We start from the raw sequence: 20,734 nt of genomic DNA, 5'->3' as shown, positions 1-20,734 counted from the left end.
TGGCTGAGCTGGGATAGGAACCAGTGATAGCCTGGTTACAAGCCCTTTTCTTTAACCCACTGGACCACACAGCCTCCTATTATGCAAATGAAATCCCTCGTGTGTATTCAGTAATATATAAAATCTACATCTGCCTGTTGATAGAGGGATAACTAGTATTAGGTTGGCAAGGGCTGCCGTATCAAAATGTATCTTCCTGTTTTTCCAGAGACACACTAAGAAGATTGTTGATTACTTATTTAACTTGCTTATGGCTTGATTAAGAAAATAATTCAAATTAAATAAATCACACCTGTTGTGAACTTCTATTTGTAATATAGGTCTCAACTGTACAATTTGGAAAGTAACACATATTATAGTAAACATTTTATTTTAAAAATCTATTACTGCACTAATTTATCACTAAGAAATCTCTAGATCTGTTCAGAAACATTAGTATACTGCAATCCATTTGAAAACATTAGTAATAACTTTAGAAAAAACAGAATATTGCCATAAAGTTGGGTCCTTCTTTGATTCTATATTAATGAGTCAAATTACTTAGACACTTGTATTTAACACAAAAAACCCCCAAAAATTCTTATTTTTGCAGGACTGAATAAAGCCCTATGTGGTTGCTTATTATTTTAAAAGTTAGAAGCTAGGGGCTCCCGAGTGGCGCATCCAGTAAAGGCACTCCATGTGGAGTGCAGGACTTGCCCTATAGTCTGGAAATCACAGGTTTAAGTCCAGGCTATGTCACAGCCAGCCATGACTGGGAGTTCCTAGGGGGTGGCACACAATTAACCAAGCACTGCCTTAGGTCAGCAGGGGAATCCACAGCTCACCACACATGGTGGCCAGGAGTGTGCCTGTGGTTCTGCAGTGGAGCCACCAGATCTGTGTTGTTCTCCAGCACTATAGGTCTGGTGGCCTCACTGTGGATCCACAGTGCAAAAATGTCAGATTGGCAGGAGCACATTTCAGAGGACACATGCACCAGCCTCCATTCCCCAAGTCAGCTGGGGGGGGGGGGGGGGTGGGGGGTGGGGGGGGGTTGCAAGCAGTGAGCCAAACCCTGAGCAACGGAATCACTGTTTTAAATAAATCTACTAAAGGATTATTAACCGTCCTAAAAAAATTGGAGATTTGAATAATTGGGCACACTAAATTGGGAAGAAAACCAGGGTAAAAAATTGGAGATGACAAAATTTATAGGAAAAAAAAAGTTAGAAGCTACAAATCAAGGAACAGGAAAGTACTAGCAAGTGAAAGAAATCAAATCAAATCTTTAGGGAAGCAGTGGATTCCATCAATGTCTAATCTATTTGCTATTTTTGTCAGTTAATGTTGTGCTTCCCAAACCTCTGGCACTGCTGTTTGGCATAAAGTCAATGTGAAAATCTCCTGAGGGGTTTTATGACCAGCAAGCCATTTTGTATTATTTCCTTGATGCCTGTAGTCTGGTCTGAATGCTAGCATTAAATGCAGCTTGTTTGTTCACTTCCTTTTGCTTCTATTGTCTGGGTGATGTCAAGCTCATGAGCATGTGCTTCACAATAAATCTGTTTTTAATGAGTTTGAAATTTTAAATGAACAAAGGCTAAATATGGTAAAAATATTAAGTGAGTTTCAGTTTAGATTTTGATTGGATTAATTTTAGATTTAACTTATTTTCTTTTAGAAATGCACTGTAATGTCATCAGAAAGAACCCTAGTAATTAAGCAATAAGTTGAGGTTTCATGTGATACATTCTTAATTTACAGCTTTTATGCTACAAGGTTTGGTTTGTTAGTCAAGTAATCAGACTGATTACACTGTGTAACAAATTTTTTTTTTTTTTTTTTGGTTCCTGGGTAGTAAGTGTTATTTCCTAATTGCTTATGCATCAAAAGTATAGACAATGGCTATTATTCCCCACAAACTTTGCTTTTGTGACCAGGACAGTGATATTTTGAAATGTACCTATTTTCCAGAACATTCCAGATAGATTCAGTGCTGAGTAAACTTGGAGTAACTTCTAGAACTTTCTAGAACTTTCCAGTAATATAAATAGTAGTATAAATACAGGGTCCTTAAGCCCACCAGTTCAGTTTAGTTCCAGCTGCCTAAGTGGATACATATCTGCATTTTTCTGAGATGGCATCAGGAGGCTGCAATGGTGGCATTCCTGATGGGTCTCAAAGGCGGTTTTACCAAATTTCCCTGCTATCTTTGCCTTTGGGACAGCAGTGACACCAAGGCTCACTACCACAGGCGGGACTGGCCACAGCGGACCGAGTTCTCTGTGGGGAGGAACAACGTCAAGTGGGAGCCACTGGTGGACCCCTGGAATGTGCTGATGCCACCACTGCACATCAAATTGGGCCTTATGAAACAATTTGTCAGAGCTCTAGATAAGGAGTTGGCAGCCTTCAAGTACCTTCAAGACTTCTTCCCTAAGCTATCTGAGGCAAAGAAGATCCTGGAGTGCAATGAATTCCCCAAGAAGCTCACTAGTAAGGAGAAAGCGGCTTGGAACAGTTTTGTTGCAGTGGTTCGGGGCTTCCTGGGCAATCACAAGGCCAAAAACTATGGAGCTGGTTGATACTCTGGTGAAGAACTACGGCAAAATGGGCTGTAGGATGTCCCTCAAAGTCCATATCCTTGATGCTCATCTTGATAAATTCAAGGAAAACATGGGAGCATACTCGGAGGAGCAAAGCGAGCGCTTCTACCAGGATATACTGGACTTTGAACGTCGCTACCAAGGACAGTATAACGAGAACATGATGAGAGACTACATTTGGGGGCTGATTCGTGAAAGTGATTTACAGTATAATCTTAAATCTCGAGAAACTACTCACTTCTAAATCTTTTGTAGTCATTTTTGTATTACTTTAGTATAAATACATGTTAATTTGAATTCATATGTTGTTGTTTTTTGACTTTACGTGAACGAAAAGACTTTTCTCATTGGAAATAGGTAAATTTCAAAATATCACTGTCCTGGTCACAAAAGCAAAGTTTGTGGGGAATAATAGCCATTTTCTGTACTTTTGGGAGGCATAAGCAATTAGGAAATAACACTTACTACCCAGGAACAAAAATTGTGTTACATAGTGTTATGTATAGCCACTATTGGTTCAATGTAATAAATAAACTGATAAAAAATTTAATTGTATTATCTTCAAGAACAAGGCAAGACTGAACAATGCCGTGGTTGAATGCCGAAGTCCTACTTTCACTGAGAAGCATTTAAAAAAATAAAATGAATGTTTTTTGTTGTTGTTGCTTTGATATATAAAAAAATTCCTTTGAGGTAAGAATCTATGTCATGACATTAATTATATTGTTAACTGGTGGTATAATGTTTAATAAAGGATATATTTATTTGGAATCTCCATGCAAATAAACAGGGCAGCAGTTTCCAGTTGTATTGGCTTGCGAATGCAAAGGTGTTATTTTTGTTTTGTTAAGATTAACTATGTAAGCATTCAATCATGCAGAAAACCTTATTGAAGACTGCTTGAGTGAGGACTACTGTAACCACTTTCATAATCAAAGTCCAAGTTTGAAGTCTATAATGCTTATTGATAAGGATAGTACGTAAATATCACACTCTCCCCATATGTCTCCTAAACTTTCTGCATCCATGCACACTGAGTGTGAGGTGTCACAGATGTCTAGATAGTTTTATGTATACAAGATGGCCGTTCATCTGGTTTTCTAGGCAGCCATTTTCTCAGTATTCCCAAGTGTTAGAATCCTTGCATGCCAAAGAAAATTGAATCTTAACTGCAATACATGAATGCCAATAATTATGTGTGTCAGTCAAATACGTAACAATTTCATTTCCATCTTATTTTGGCTGATTAGATCACAAGTTAATGGAGGGTTATCAATTTCACCAGAATCCTGAGATGGAATAACAGTGTTATTTTCACAATTGTGTTCTGTTTTACTTGCTGTAATAAATGGTTAAAGACACAGACATATTGTAGCATTTGAGTAGTGAAAGAACAAACAGGCATGGGTCCTGTTTAAAGGCTGCTCACAACAAGGAGCCACCAAGGACAAGCATAATATAGGCTTACAACTCTATCTTCTGAGCAAGAATTAACCAGTATAGTAAAAGTTCAAAACACGTCCCATGCAAGGACAGGCAGCACCCGTCTTTCTAGTTTAAATTAAAGAAAAGGGAAAATTACTGACTAAAACACAATCAAAAGGGAGTAACCTTAAACAGGTATCACAAATAGATTTCTTATCAGTCATTTGTCCACTGATTGAAATGACAAAAAGATCATTGTTTTTTTTGTTTCTGTACATAAGTCCTTCCAGGACAGTAGACAATTAATCATCCCATTGCCCTTTCCTTGACTGAAGAGATACTGAGTGAAATGGCATGCTCATCAGAGCAATTAGATTACAAGAAATCTTCATATGGCATATTAAATGCCAAGAAGGGACAAAACCTCTAGCTATGAATCGACTCCAGCAAATATGGACCGAACCATTTAAACCATTTTATAAAATAAAAACAGCATGTACCTTTTTATTAAAAAAAAAAAAAAAATCTTCTGTGCCTGTGTTTTTCATAAAAAAAAGACACCACTTTTTTCACTACAAAATTTCATGAAAGAATGTCCACCATCCGTTTCTCAGAGAATGCGACAGCAAAGGGGTCTCTTCTTATGGTAAATACCACAGGTATTTACCATGCACAAGATGTCAGAATTGGAAAGATGATGTCTGATCAGCAATTCTGTGTACAGTATTGCATTTTAGTGCATTACAATGGAGTGAAATGGTTCTGTATGAAGGACAGTTACAGTGAGTGGTTATGGTAACTGTGTCTGCTAATGGTTCAGTTAGTATTTCTTCAGGGTAATATTGTATCATAAGTGCCTGTACATTTGCAAACCTTTAAAATGTCCCCTCAACACAGCATACCAACTCAGGTGTATTAAAGATAAACAGGCAGCCGTTATCCCTTTTCTACCAAATCATCTATTTTCACTGTGCAAATGTAAGATGCAGAGGTTTCATCCTTTTCTAAATACGTCTGATGTTGCTGTATCAAAGGACAATACTGTCTGTGGGTCCCCAGCTCAAGTTACCCAATCACATGCATCGGTGAGTCACCAACGCTCTATGCAGCAATACCTTTTCTAAATGAATCACTAGGGACCTCATTGTTTTTAAAAGTAAAATTGCTCATGCTTTTGGGACACTGCTGCTCTGAAGTTTACTACTAGTTGTCAAGATAGAGTTTTGTTTGTTTGTTTTGTCTAATTATACATCATAAAAGGCACATCAAAGCAAAAAAGATGTTTACAGTACATGCATGCAATTGAAAATAATAATAGTTTAGGAAATAATTGAACTCAAACCTGCTGTTTGCCATAATTATTCATAAGCATATCTTTAAATGATTAACATAATCGCTAACGTCCCCCAAATCGCTGCCACAAGTGGCTACAATTATAGTCTATGTGGCACCTGTTCCATTAGCATTTTTTTGCTAGGTTTCTATTTACAAATACTGAATACTGGTAACAAAAATATGTGCAATACTTCAATTAAATTGCAATGCAGAAAAATCAATAAAATACAAAAAGGGCTTCTGAAGGCTTTTGGGCTTTGACAATATCATTTGAGTGCTTGTTAAGGGTGTTAGATTGGCAGTTTTGGGGATTGAAATACCCACTATTAATGACTGCAAAAGATTTGACACAAGAACTGAGAGAAGATGGTCAAGAAATTCACGAGCAAACAATTCAACGATACCTAAACCAGTGAAAGTCTATGGGCAAAAACCAAGATGCAAACCTTTGTTAAAAACAATACACAAAAGAAAGTGATTGGAATTTTCCATTGAATACTTGAAGCAGCCTGATGATTTCTTCAACCAAATGTGGAGGAAGAGAGGAGAAGAATTTAAAGAAAAGTTCATCATGCCCAGTGTTGTGTGATGGTATGGGCTTGTTTTTCTTCCTCAGGCACTGGCGACCTTTGTATTGTAGAAGGATCAATGAATGCTGGAAAATATCAAGACATTTTACACTCTCATTTGTCACCCAGTGCTAGAAGGCTTATTGAATGGAAGTTTCTATTCCAGCAGGACAATTACCCTAAGCATTCTGCGAAGTCTACAAAGGAATTTGAGAAAAAAGCAAGATTACATTTATGGATTGGCCATCTCAGTCCCCAGACTTGAATCCCATAGAGATGTTGTGGATTGACTTGAAGGCTGCTGTTGCAACAATGAAACCAAAGCCAATTGCAGAACTCAAAGCTGCTTGTCTTTAAGAATGGGCAAAAATATCACAGGAAAGACTACTAATGACTTACTAATGTAAGGGTGCCCAAATATTTTTGTAAAAGTATGAAATAAATTTTTTGCATGTTATTTTTCATTTGATGCATGTTGTTTTATTAAAAAGCTGAATCTCTACTTTGATTTATATCATTCAATGGAACAATTAGAAAGGATAGAAATCACTTTCTTGGTGGTTTTCTCATTTTTTTACTGCCTGAATACTTTTGTCTGCGACTGTATGTACAATACAGTAATATTAGCTTTTTATTGACTTTCAATACTTATTAAAACTCTTCCAAATTTTTGCTAGAAAAATAGCAGAGGACTTGGGGTCCCCTTAAGACCCCAGCGGCAGTAAAATCATATATTATTATTATTATTATTATTATTATTATTATTATTATTATTATTTATTATTATTATTAATTTGACAGACGCCTTTATCAAAGGTGACTTACAAGTGTTACAGGGCATTATTGCAAGATTAATATTTAAATACTGTATAGTTTACAGTAATTACAAATCATACTACTAAAATATAACCTGAGCTAGGATGTAACAAGTTAGGATTACAAGTTATATCTACAATGACATATTTATAGTGCAATAGTGCAAGGATAGTGCATCAGCTGAGGATCCAGGTAAGTCCAGTGCATAGATTAAGAGATCTACAAGTGCAGTCTAAACAGGTTTTTACCCCAGTTTGGCTATTAAATGCATTTTCTCCGCTAGCCAACAGAGAAAACAATAGCCCATCATAGTTTATTATAATACTGTATACTTAATTGTTAAACACTGAATGACAATTTGGTCATTGTTTTCTTTAGGAAGAGCTTTGTCATTTTTGGAGTAAAGAGCCCCTTGCCTTTCTGAATTCTCCTTAGTGTGATTGCATCTTTCTTTCCAGGACACACTATATACAAGTTTGATGACCATTTGCCTCTTGATTTGTGCACTTATTTTCACTTTCTCTTTCTGTTTTGTTGGTTCTTTGTTCAAGGTTCTTCCATCTCTAAAAGGTTTTTGGAGCAAAACATACCAGTCTGTACTTCTTCAGAGTAGATACTCTGAAACTGGACATTCTTTTTTGATCTTCACCACTATATTGTGCAAGAGCAGTTATTTCCTTACTTTATTGTTAACATGACAGCCCTTCAAAAATCTTTGTTCTTGTTCCAGATAAATCAGTCAAATTTGGACATTTTTGTTTATTTTGAATTCCGTACTTTCCCTTCCATTTTTCAATCCCTTTTTATATTCTAAATTGTTCCTCCAGTATATTAACCTTCTGCGCTGTCTCACCGGGAGAGTGCAGGATTATGACTGTGTTAACCAGACAATCCTGCTTCGATTGGGGATTAACCCAGGGACCTACAAACTGCGTTTGTGTGGGTTTAGGCTGGAGGAGGGGATGAGACCCTGTGTGTCCACCCAGAAACTGCTACATCTCTGTTCCCGGTGGATGGAATACGAATCCTGGACTGTCCACCAGGTGGTCGACCTGGTGATCATAGAACAGCTGCTGAAGGTGCTACCAGGATCCTTGAACATGTGAGTGCACCACCACCAACAGGCGACCTTGGAGGAAACGAGATTCTTCGCGGAGGCGCACCAGGATGCCACAGCTGCTGAGGTCCAGGAGGTTGAGGCCACGCCCCGCAAAGAAAGTCCAGGAAATCCCCCAACCCAAGGGGCCCTGCCGGGGCATTCCATCATGGCCCTCTGGCTGAGGGGCAGGACAGATACACCCTGGCCTCTCATGTGTTTCCACCTCACCTTTTATGTTTTAGGTGCCACAAGCTAAGCCACAAGATGGACTATTGGTCAAATTTTTCCGTAAATCTGTTTAATTGCAAGTTTTGTCCTAGGAAAACAAGACAAGAGCACAAAGTGGAATGTTCGGAGGGGACCAGTAGCAGAGTGGAAGAAGGAGCAGGATCAGGGCCTCCACAGGTGAAAAAACAGGGCGGGAAGGGGTGGAAATACAGTGTGACCTACCTGGGTTGGAGGGTCAGAGCCTATCTTCCCTCGAAACACAGACCTTTTAGGCCTGTGATATTGTCATGGTGGGTGAGCGAGGCAATGATCCCACTCTGCAATTGTTGAAAGAATGGGCCTGGTCAGTAGAGGGGAAGATGGTAGATAATTCAACCCCAATTATCCGTATTACTCGATAAGGAATGAGTTGTTGTATCGGGTGTACTAAACGTCAAGCACAGGACAGGTGATCTATCAATTGCTGGTTCCACAGTCTTTTTGGATGGAGATGCTGAGGAGCTTTGTATAGAGATACAAACAATTGAGAGAAAATACTTCCCTTTTTTCTGTTTGCTGTAATAGATGTACTCCAATTGTCCAGCGGCTTCTCTCTATTCGAGTTGCTCTATGAGAGACAGCCGAGGGGTATTCTGGATTTGGTGAAAGGGAGGGAATCAAATAAAAGCCAAGCCCGCAATGTTATATGTGCTCAAACTGAGGGATCGCCGGGAATTGGTCAATTGGTACAGGTAAATGTATCAGCGTCTCAGCATATTTGAAGAAACATAATTATCACAACTATATGACCCAATGCATAATGATAATTCATTGCAGTTTCCTAATAGTACCAGAGTGTAATATTTGTCAAGTCATAATACAAAAAGTTCTACATTTAGACAAACATTTTTTTGTCATTAGTTCTGTTCTTTCAAAAAATTGGATCGTGTTACAAAAAGTAAGGCAAAGAATGGGATGTCATTGAGACTGAACTGCTCCCTTATCCCTTAGTGTGTGATCCCCACTGCACCAAAATTAATCACAAAAAATATAACAATATACATCTCTTTTATAGATAGATGATTCACAGAAAGCCATTTACAGTTTTACATTGAGAGTATTCTGACTCGTTAACACCTTTTACTAGTTTTACTCAGGTGAAGAGCTTAATTACCTATGAAGCCTCTATGTATAAAAATAGAAAAAATAAAAAACAGAATCATTAAAGCATTTTATGATTGTGACTGACAGCTCTCAAAGTAATGTAGGTTCTAATTACACACCACTACAAAAAAAGTAGATCTGGTTGTACCTGAATTCTGACTGATGTCACAGTGATGCTCCATTTTCTTCTCCTAATTAATTTTAGTACCTTTTTTTAATTGTGAAACATTACAAATGGAGGTATACAGTACACAACAACATAAAGCAGCCCTATGCTTTAAGTTAGATGTCCCTCTCTGAACTAGTAAAACAGTAGGTTTACAATCACAGTAGAATCCAACATTATTCTGAATACTCAGTATTCGTCAAATAAATATTCCACTCATGTAATCTGAATACTTGGAATACTCCAAGTAGTATTCTCAATATTATCATTCCGAAAAATACAACTTGGATTCTGCCTTAGTCCTAGAATAAGAATAGAATGCATGTAAATTAAATTTTATTCCCATCAGAACAAATGAACAGCAGGCATTCATTGAAGTAACTATATATATATATATATATATATATTCTATATATATATATATATATATATATATATATATATATATATAGATATATATATATATATATATATAATTTAACATGTATAAATATAAATGTACAGTGCTTTTAGTTTAGGTGCACAATTAACTATTAGTCTGAAGCAGCAGAGAGGCACTCCCTGTGCCTAAATACAACTATATATTTTAAATCACTCATGCTACACAGACCCATTTATAGCCCGTGTACTACTATATCCATATATAACTGACAACATAAAACACAAAATACACACAGGGACAGGGGCACACTGCCACAGCAAGGTTATAAAAAAATACTGTAGCTACTACAAATTTACTGCAAAGCATGGAAAGATTTTTTTTCATTCTTAACACTTTTGTCATCTTTGTGTTTGGTCATCAGACAGCTGATTGCTTTAGGTCTGGACTTTTCTGTCCCTTAGCAATAAGATGGTGTTCTTTCTCCATTAGCCTTAAGTAGTATCTATCGTGGATACGTACCTAGTACAAAGAAAATCTAATTTCTACCCCAAAATGTATTAAAATTAGCATAGCTGGAAATTGGTTTAAGTGGTTTCTGTTTAAACTCAGCACCATTCGTTTCTGTGCGCTGGCACACCAAACTTTAAGTGCATATTACCCAGGCAACATAAAAGCCACCTACATGGTTCATTTAAGGGCTTGTTTAAAAATACAGATCCAGCGCTTTCCAATGACACATTCACTGTTGTGGCCACTGACTGTGTACGCGGTTTTCTTGACAACTGTTGAGAAGATGGAAGCTTTAATCAGTTCATATGTCAGGAAATGGTTGGGAGTTCCATGTTGCCTCAGTAGAGTGGGACTTTGTGGTAAAGGAATATTGCAGCCAATCTCTGCTCTAACTGAGGCGTTTAAGTGCACCAAAGTCGGACTGGAAATGACAATAGTAGATTCACGTGACAAGTGCATAAGGGAGGTAGCACCTGTGTTGAAAACTGGAAGAAAATGGAATGCAAAGAAAGCTGTGGAAGATACTAAGGCTGCCCTTTGAATCTGAGATATTATGGGGAAAGTTCAGCAAGGAAAAGGAGGTATTGCCACCATTAACCTTTGACCAGACATTGTCTTGTGGTCTGGATGAGCACGCCTTGTTCATCTAGTAGAGTTAACAGTGCCATGGGAAGATGCTGTGGATGAGGTGGATGAGAGGAAGAAACTTCGGTATGCTCAACTAGCTGCTGAAGCGGAAGAGTCCAAGTTTACACAATGGACAATTGTCAAGGATTTGTGGCACACTCTACAACCTGGTTTCTCATAGACGTTGGGTTCAGTGGCCAAGAGTTGCATCGCACAGTGAAGAACTTATCTGAAGCAGCAGAAAGGAGCAGCAACTGGTTGTGGTTGAGATGGAAAGATTCTGGATGGGGATCTCAGGCACAATAGAAAGAAAGCAACGCTGATGTACAGGTAAGTAAGCTGGGCTGAGCTAAGTGGGGGATGGAAGGGGATGATGCTGGAACACCAGAATCACTGTTGAGCCTCTTGAGGTGTTGTGGGCTAGTCGATGAAACACAGAGGATGGAAGGTGCCCACTTGAAGACCCCAGAGATGTACCCTACTTAGCTCAATCCAAATGGTTGTCATGCTGATGTCCTGGGGAGATGTGGCGTGTTTCACCAAACCATTACCCTTGTGTGTATGGTGATGCGGTGCAGGAGACGCGGTGCAGGAGTGATGTACAGACAACGGTAATTCAGTGAACAAGTGTTTATTTGTGCTGTTTCCAGGTCTGGTGACCGTCAAATAATAAATCCCCGGCAGTACACAACAATGTGTAAAGTGTGGGGATGGTGAAGAACACAATACAGTCTCAAACAGAAACAAAGGTACGGTCATCAGTCCTGGGTGATATTCAAACGTGCAGGTGCTCTGTGCAGTGTTGCTCCGGACAGTGCTTTACGTGGCAACAGCTCTGGAGGTGTGCTTTAACTGTCTAGTGGTGTGAAAAAGACAGACAATTATAAACAAACAAACAAAGACAACACACAACATGTATTTTCACTCTGAGAGCTCCTCTCTCAGTCCTTCTCTCCTCACGTTACCCAAACGAAGGAAAAGATCAGCGTTTCCCTGGCCCCTATATGTAATCCCGCATGATATCTAGGTAAAAGGTTGCAGCTGCCTTATTACCTTTCAAATCAATACGGTCTTACAACAGAGTCTCGCTTCTTTCCAGGCTGACCCACTTCCCTGACCCGGAAACGAACTGTCAGGCCAGCCCTTCCAGATACTTCTCTTGTTCTTTAGTGCCCTCACAGATCGGGAGGAAGATTCATCACCAGAACTCATATTTCTGTCACAGGAGACCACACTGGGTTGATCCCCAGAGCCAGCATTACAGCCATTGTGTGTGCTGATGCGCTGGGGAGGCAAAATGAGCTGATCCCTGGAGCCAGCATTACACTTCAGCAATCAACACCATACAGAAGGATATCTACGCAAATGGATGGAGATGCAGATGGATCACATTAGTTTAACACAAAGCTACGTCTTAGTTGGTGCTTATCTTGGAGAGAGCCAAGTTCAAATCAGCATCAGCAAATTAGTTCAACATCTACTCTCATGTAATGGAAATCATTCATCTTGTAAGTGGTATTCCTAGCTGGGGCGCAGCAGAAATTAATATCCACTAGAAACTCATCAGGGCATCAGAAGATTCTAGGGCATTTTCCAAGCACTCCCACCTTTCATTTCCCAAGGTCGGCACCTCTCCGACATCAACCTACCTTGACCCTAACCCAACCCCAACCATAACCTTGCATCCCCAGCCCTAAAACCTAACCTTAACCTAATACCTAACCATAAACATAGCCTTTAAAAATCATTTGATGCCCTGAAGACAGTGTCTAGTGGATATTCCTTTGTGCTGCAGTGTCTCCTGAAACTAAGCCACTCGTCATGTGACTACGATCACCTGCATAGGTTTTGTTATGAGTCGATTACTTCGTCATTTTAGTAGCCAGACGGAAGGGACTTGTATCGTTGGAAAGCTTAGAATCTCTGCTTGTTTCCGTATACATATACATAATTCAGAGAGAAAACTACAGCCTCCAGAATGCAATAGTACAGTCCTGTGAGACATGTCAGACCAGCAGGTGTATTTCAGTGCCTGTAACAAAAAAATACAAAGGCCAGACAGTCGTATTAGATATCATCTGAAAGGGCAGGCTTAGGCGTTTCCAGTGCCATTGGTGTTGGTTGCCTAGCTAGGTTGCTACAGAAGCTTATGACAATACAGCTAGGAGACACTATTTGGCAGAGATAGTATTTAGCCCCTTAGGTGCCAAATGCTGCCAGGAGACTCTAGTTGGCATTTACTATTTAGCATAGCACTGGAACTTACTCTTGCTCACTTTGGCGTGGTGACAGAAGTAAATTCCAGGTCAGTCAATCTGATTTTACCTGAATACAGCAAATGGTGTCTCTTTCGGGGGCAGCAAAGCCTAAACACAAGAAACGGGAAGAAGAAGAAGCGGCTAAGGGGCTGTCACAAAAAAGGCTGCAGTGGGTGACGTCAGACCATAAACCAGGAACCAGAAAATAAACAACAGAACGGTGGAGTTTGGTGAAGCTGAGCAATTGGTTTCACTCAGCATTTAACAATGAAACAGGCAGAAAATAAAAGGTTGTAAAGACAAAACACACAGGACACGGCACTTTCGCCAAAATAAAGAGACAAACAAAACGGACTACACAGACAAACATGGTGAGCTGATATTTAACTATTATTATTATTATTATAACCTCTGTCTCCAGTCCCGTTCTCCACTCACTGAACACACAACCCAGAGTGAGTAAAAACATGCTGCTTTTATTCAGCTGTACCAAGACTCGATTGCTAATCAATCATTCAGTTGGAGTCTCGGTACAACTGCACGTGAATTAATAAAAGTGCAATTCCCTGTGCTCACATTTTATTATGTTTTACCTGCACGTGAAGTACTGTGCAATCCTCCTGCCAAATACAAATATACATTTTAAACACTTGTGTTAGACCCATTTATATCCTGTGTACCAATGAATGAGAATGAGCATTTTGTTGAAGCGTGGCAAAGCCCACCTCCAATCAACAGTAAAGCAAGGAAAGCTAACTGCCTTTGCTGTATTGGCGACTAATTTGCTCCAGCAGTCAAACTTCTTGAAATTGTTTGGAAGTAAAAGCAAATCAAGTTACAGATAGCTAGATAATTTTATTTAACAATTATTAAAGCTCAGCTGTGCAGCAATAAGAAATATTAAACAGGCTTATATAATTTGAAGCTATTCAATAAATTTTGAAAGACATTTAAACATGGCAGGTGTAGTTTTTTATTGTTTTTATAAGCTTTCAAAGGTGTATAATAAAAGAATAATTAACACTCCATACACGTAATAAGACACTAAGGCCCAAATTTATAACGGGGAAAAACCAACTGCAAAAAGCCACGTAATGTACGTGTTCTGTATGGCCGCACTTAGCGTCAAAATAATGGCCTGATTTATAAGACTAGTTAAAGTAGGTGATTCCACAATCAACCAATTTAAATACCCCTCACCGCAATTAGTGGTGGAGAATTACACACCTCTCACAATAAATAATGGGTTTGGGTCAACCCTGTGTGTGTGGGCTACACATTCTAAAAGAAAATGAATGGCACACAAAGACCTCAGCCTGGTGTTAGCCATGGTGATGAGGATGCTCAGAACCAAAAACTGAAATTTACCAACATGGAATTGGAGATTTTGGTACAAGCAGTACTAGTAACACATGAAGATGTGTTACAAACTTGAAATACATCACCAGGACAAATGAATAAAATATGGAATGTACAGTGGCTTCTTAATAAACAAATGTACTACTTCAGAATTTGTAGTAGGTTGCTTATACATTACGACGCATCATCCAGTTACTATGCTTTGCATATTAGTTCAATTTCTTATTTCATATAGAATAATTCCAGGCATATAGACTTTTCAAACTTCAGAAACAATAAGTTTTATTTACTTACATCCATGGCAGTCAAATGGGTGGATAATCCTTCCATTGTTGTACAGCAGTATGTTCAACAGCAATAACTCCATACAGCTTCATACGAACAGTCTTCAGTTTAACTACGACTTATATCTTCTTAAATACCATAAATGCAGTTACAATTCTCCTGTTTCTTATGTTTTCTGTATTTCTTACTCTATGTATAATTTTAAAACTTATCTGTTTGGTATATATGGTCAAAAAACTGTACTTGCTCTAGCTACAAACTAACTGCGTCATCTGTCCCAATGTCTTTTTTTACCGTTTTCTTTCCAACTCCAATACCAGAATGCCATATTACAAAAAATACATTCTCTAGGTATAACTACAATAACAGTGGAGGATGATACTTTTTCTTTTGTGCACCTTAGAATATCATTCCATCTTTTCTTAATCTCCTCCAATGTTCTTTTAATAATGCCTACACTCTAAGAACACTTCTCGTTAGAACCTTGCTTTGCCACTGTGGGAAGACCTTTTTAGGTCCGTCTAAGAACCTTTTTTACATGGATTCTATATTCTCTATTTGCAGACTTTCTGTTTTGTCATGTAATCTATGAAACATGTATTGAAAATTGGAGTTTGCAAAACAATACTGTACCGGTATTGTAAATCGTAATTACAAACTGACTTGATCAGAAGGTTTAAAAAAGAGCTCTTTGCAAAATGTTATTAAATGTTTCTTTGTTCTTGAAAACAATGTCTCCTTCTTGCTGCAGACAAGACTCTCACATCACCTTGCCTTGTATATAGTCTACTGTCTGACTGCGGCAAATTAACACCTGCTTTTCAGAGTTCTTAAAATAATCAAGCAAATACGAGGCCCGCAATTACCGTCAGCGTTAATAAATTAGACAGAATATTTAATAGCCCTCATTTGCAAAATCCCCTCCCAATTTTAGCAGTTTCGTTCAGAAACACCCCAGAATTACATGTGCATATACAGAGTTACATATGCATCAAGGGATAAAGCGCACAGACATTGCCCCCACAAATCACGTTTTAATTGAATGTTTATGCCATTGTATGTGTTTCATAAATCCCAAACAAGAACTCAGAACCCTCAGCGCCTGTTTTAAAAACCAAATCGGGTTTTAGAAATCACTTTGCGACCTAGTTCTTATTTAGCCCTTTTTAAAAATCATGCTGACAATATTGTAATTATGAGGACGTGTCAGAGATGCCGCCATTTCAGCTGTTCACTGCAGATTCATATTGAAACGTCTCCATTTCAAACATCAGTGTCTCCAGTTTTACAAGTCCAAGGTGCGCATTTACAGCTCATTCATATGCAGTTGTACTGAGACACCAATTGAATGATTGATTAGCAAACTCGGTACAGCTGCATAAAAGCAGAATGTTTTCACTCCTTCGGGGTTGTGTGTTCAGGGCAAAGGAACAGGTGTGGAGAAGGAGAAACATAAAGTAAACGTAAAATAATCAACTGCTACGCTGTGCTGGAGGACCAGCAAGGTACTTGTTTTGTTTAGTATTCGTCCCTGTGTGTTAGTGTCCGTTTTGTTTAGTGTTAGTACGTTTTGTTTGTCTATTTAATTTGGCCTAGAGTGCCGTGTGCTGTTTTTATTTGAATATATATTTTGTTTATTAAATGCTGAGTGCAACCAAGAGCTCAGCTTCACCAAACGCCACATCTCTGTCTGACCTGTGTGTTACTGTTCTGGGTCTGATGTCATCCACTCTGCCAGCCTGTCACATATGGTGTCTTTGTGGGATACAGCGCCTCTGGAGGAGTCAGGTCAGGAGCAGTAATGGAGGATTTAGCAGAATTAGAGGAGTTTGAAAAAAAAATGGAAATGGGATGGAAGGAAAACCAGGAGTTGAAGGACAAGGAGGAGGAATGTCGCCTAATGGCCAGAAATCAAGGGTGATGCAACAATCCATCGCAACTGTGCCCCCTCTGTGAACAAAAACATCAGTTTACCAACTGTCCCTTCCGCCACTATGAGGAAGAGGAGGAAGACTGCCCAGAACAGGAGCCAGAGGATAATGGCTGGGAGGCCTTTTTGAGGAACATCTCAGTGGAGTTATGCCCTGGTTGTGGGGTGTATGGGCACACGTTGGCCACCTGCCCCACACAGTATGAAGAGGAGGAACTAGTGCCCAGAGAGGGGGGACCATGAGCAACCAAAGCCCAAGAGGGAGCAGTTCCCACTGCCAACAGCAGAGGAAGAGTGCCTGCTATTTCCACCTCCACCAGCAGAGGAAGAATGCCTGCTGGTTTCGCCTCCAGAACCAGAGAGAGTGGAGCAAAACCAGCTAATCAGTACTTTCTGTTTTCTCCAGCGCCCGAATTACATTAAAAATTTCAAAGTAATACTTTGAATTGCTTTTTACAACTTCCCATTGTCTTTTTTTTAGATACTATTGAATCTATCACTTGTTACCCTTAGAACATAAGAACATAAACTTTACAAACGACAGGAGGCCATTCGGCCCATCTTGCTCATTTGATTGTCAGAATAGTCAGAATCTCATCAAGCAGCTTCTTGAAGGATCCCAGTGTCAGCTTCAACAACATTACTGGGAGTTGGTTCCAGACCCTCACAATTCTCTGTGTAAAAAAGTGTCTCCTATTTTATGTTCTGAATGCCCCTTTGTCTAATCTCAATGTGACCCCTGATCTTTTTTTCTTTTTTCAGGTTGAAAAAGTCCCTTGGGTCGACATTGTCAATACCTTTTAGAATTTTGAATGCATGAATCAGGTTACCACTTGGTCTTCTTTGTTCAAGACTGATCAGATTAAATACTTTTAGCCTGGCTGCATATGACATGCCTTTTAAACCAGGAATAATTCTGGTTGCTCTTCTTTGCACTCTTTCTAGAGCAGCAATTTCCTTTTTGTATCGAGGTGACCAGAACTGAACACAATATTCAAGATGAGGTCTTACTAATGCATTGTACAGTTTTAACATTACTTCCCTTGATTTAAACTCAACACTTTTCACAATATATCCGAGCATCCTGTTGGTCTTTTTTATAGCTTCCCCACTTTGTCTAGATGAAGACATTTCTGAGTCAACATAAACTCCTAGGTCTTTTTCATAGATTCCTTCTTTAATTTCAGTATCTCCCATGTGATATTTATAATGCACATTTTTATTTCCTGTGTGCAGTACCTTACACTTTTCTCTATTAAATGTCATTTGCCATGTGTCTGCCCAGTTCTGAATCTTGTCGAGATCATTTTGAATGACCTTTGCTGCTGCAACAGTGTTTGCCACTCCTCCTATTTTTGTGTCATCTGCAAATTTAACAAGTTTGCTTACTATACCAGAATCTAAATTATTAATGTAGATTAGGAATAGCAGAGGACCTAATACTTCTTGAATCCCTACTGTGTTCGGTTTGAGAATTAATCATTTATGTGGCACTTTGTCAAAAGCTTTCTGGAAATCTAAATAAACCATGTCATATGCTTTGCAATTATCCATTATCGATGTTGCATCCTCAAAAAAATCAAGCAAGTTAGTTAGACACGATCTCCCTTTCCTAAAACCATGTTGACTGTCTCCCAGGATATTGTTACCATATAGGTAATTTTCCATTTTGGATCTTATTATAGTTTCTATAAGTTTGCATATAATAGAAGTTTCCCATAATAACATGAGACAAACCACAACTATTCCATTTGTTTAACACCTGGTAATACTGCATGCATGTAATCTGGAACAAAGCCATCAGCCATATCAAAACAAGGAATAACCATTAAAGGCGACAGAGATTTAATTCCCTTCACTGGCTCTTCAAAATGCAAAGCATGCAGTGCATTGTGAACAGCAGAATCACAAGTTTGAAGTACATTAGGAAATTCAGTAGGATAGACACAACAAATACCACGCCCCCTGGAAATCATTTCACCAGTTTGCTCACACCAGCTACACCAATATTTGACATTAAACTGAACAGCATTCTGCAAGACAGGCCGTTCAACAGAGTCACATGTACAAATCACTGGAAACACTCTGCTCACCAAAGTATTCTGAGTAAAAGTGTTTTTCATTACAGATTCATTGCAATGCTTCATATGTTCCACCTGGTTCTATATCATTAATAAATTCCTTGAAAAAAGGGAAAGTGCAAGATCATAAATACATCCTTCTAGGATTACATACTCATTTTCCTTTATATTAATTTTTTTCTATGTAAAAATATGTTTTGGGAATGTTATCAAGATGTGCATACTTTATAATTGAAACACATTTTTGTTATTTTTTTTTTTTAATTCTGCAATTCTCAATATATTTGACTTGCAGGTTTATTATGATTAGTGGAACTGGAAGAGACTATGGCTTTGTGGCTGGACTAGCTGTTTTCGGCATCCCTGCCTGATAATGGGGTGCTAATTGACTGCCAGAAAAAAAAAAAGTTTCTATGTTTATGTTAGCTTGCTACTGTCATAATGTCTGTGCACAGCAAAAGTGATCCCTCAATAAGGCCAAACGTGTTCTGAAGACGGAATATTGTTATATATTCCATATAAATTCACCTTACCTGTAGCTATTTTCCATTCCATAATACACAACATTGTGTGCGTGTGTGTGTGTGTACGCGCGTCTGTGTGTGTGCTATGGTTGGGTTGGATTGGGAAGAGAATCATGTACACTTGGGAAATGCAACTCCTGAGGAATGCTTTCAAGAATGCAGCGTCAACTTTCAAAAACCTCTATATGCACTTGTTGGTGGGTGTGGGGAATTCACTGAACATAGATGAGACAGAGATTCATAATTGCAAATGCCGCTCAGACGCACAAGATTTATTTTGTTGTTTTAACCCGGAGGGGTGGTACCAGGAATGTAGCTGGGAGGTTTACCAGCAATGGTATTTCTCCCTAGGTGTGGAGACAGCTTCTCTTTGTTATGTAAAATAAAACTAATAATTCAAAGCAAACAGAACACGAGAAGACAAAGCACTGTAAAAAAAAAAAAAAAACTACAAACATAAGTTGTGCTCTCAGCAGGGTTTCTCCACCTCCACTAATCTGCAAGAATTAATTATAGTTCAGTCATTCCTCACTATACTGGCATGGGGTTGCCCAAGGGTCCCCAGAGCTAACTACGGTTTGTTCGTCCCAGCCATCGTCCATCTACTGGTCTGGATACATGAACTTGTGCTCTCTCGCGGCTGTCTTCCTCCTCTCTCCTTCTTTCCCTTTTCCTTTATAAACATGCTTGTCAGCAAGTCAGCCACGTTTTGTTTCTCTTATTTCTTTTTACTCTGGCTCTCCGAACCAGCCTTCTCCTCGCTTCTCTCCTAGATGGGCAAGACAGAGGGAATCATGACATGTTACCTCACCTTGCTACAGCACTTTAGATATATTTCAGACTAAGAAGTGGAGTATAGATAAGTATTACTGAAGCACTGTTACATTATAGGTTCTATAGAATGCTTCATATGTTCCCTCTGGTTTTATTTAGTTCCTAAACACAGATGTATCCTCTGGTGTTCAGAACCCTTTGTAAAAAAAAATACTGTTTAAGAACTGTAACAAGGGGAATCAGAAGAATATTGTCCTCCAGCTGAATTTGAACTTGACAGGATTTTTCTGAAGTTATTTTTAAACAGTATTGGCAAGGGCATAGGCAGGAATTTAAGGGGATGCTACTTTTGGGAAAAAAAAGAAATGAGTGGCAAAGCCACGAATGCAACTGCAGAGGGGGCGAAGCCATAACATGTGGGGTCAGGGGAGCATTTCACTGAAGAGAGTTCATTTTTATGGTCTCTGAGGCTGTTCTTACACCTTTAAAACTTACAGTCTAAAGCTTTATCTTCAAAAAAGTGCTGCTTTATAAGCACATTCTATTAAAATGAATTCATCTAAATAAAACTTTTGTGGGGGGGTGGGGGGTGGGATTGAGAGTAGATGGATAGTGTCAGAAATGTCACCTAAATT

This window comes from Polyodon spathula, chromosome 5 (assembly GCF_017654505.1).
Source record: "Polyodon spathula isolate WHYD16114869_AA chromosome 5, ASM1765450v1, whole genome shotgun sequence".
Taxonomy (NCBI): domain Eukaryota; kingdom Metazoa; phylum Chordata; class Actinopteri; order Acipenseriformes; family Polyodontidae; genus Polyodon; species Polyodon spathula.
This window is presented reverse-complemented; position numbering follows the sequence as displayed.